Genomic DNA, 900 nt, shown 5'->3' on the forward strand with positions numbered 1-900 from the left:
CGGCGAGTAGACGTGCTCTCCCTGGGCGAGTAGACGTGCTCTCCCTCGGCGAGTAGACGTGCTCTCCGTGGAGATCGCGCTTGTCGCCAAGGGGTCGCTGTTGCGCTCTGCCTCCGCCTACGTCATCGTACAAGCCGGCGTGATTTCTGCGACCTGCCGCTGGGCGGAGGTCGGCTGGTTGTGCGCTCGCGGAGCTGACGGCCCTCCAGTTCCGTATATGAGGGAACAAGCGACGCCGAGCACTCCCAGGGCAGCGCTGCCGAGCGGCTGCTCCAAGCCACCCGCCAGGCGGCTGGGCAGGGGTCCGTCTGGCTTCTCGGTGGCTTTCGCCCGGGTCAGAGAGGGGACCCGCGGGGCCGAACAAAGGCGCGGCGGTTTGGAGCGGCCGCTGGCGCACCCTCAGCGGTGTTGGATGGGTTTCGCTCGTCCGTGAGCCGGAGCCCAGCCCGGGCTCGGCAACGAAAGCGGGGAAAAGAAAAAAAGTTGACGAGTGGCTGGCGCCGGCCACTGCCAAAGTGTGGAACCCCCGAAGCGAAGTTTGCCCGGTGGGGCACGGGGGCAGAGAAAGCCGGGGAGACGTGGTGCCGGCGTCGGTCCCACCAAGAATGGAAAGCAAGCCCGTCCAGGTACGGCGAGAGAGAGCCCGGTAAGGGGCAGAGAGAGTTCCCAGCACTGGACCCTCTTCACGGGGGTTCCCCCCCATGGCCAAAGCCGCAGCCCGCGGGGGCACGGCATCTAAGGGAAAAGCCAGCGGCGGTGACTGGCCACTCGTATGCTATGGAGCCCGGCATGGGGGGAGGAGGGCAAGCCGGTGCCCCAGCACGGCTTCCTCCTGGCTCCAGAGGGGCGCCCCGTGATGGAGATGTAACTCGGTGCAGCTTGAGGGAAAATGCAAGCCCA

The sequence above is a fragment of the Melanerpes formicivorus genome, unplaced genomic scaffold, assembly GCF_026170545.1.
Source record: "Melanerpes formicivorus ecotype bairdi unplaced genomic scaffold, bMelFor1.0.p_v2 SCAF_242, whole genome shotgun sequence".
NCBI lineage: Eukaryota > Metazoa > Chordata > Aves > Piciformes > Picidae > Melanerpes > Melanerpes formicivorus.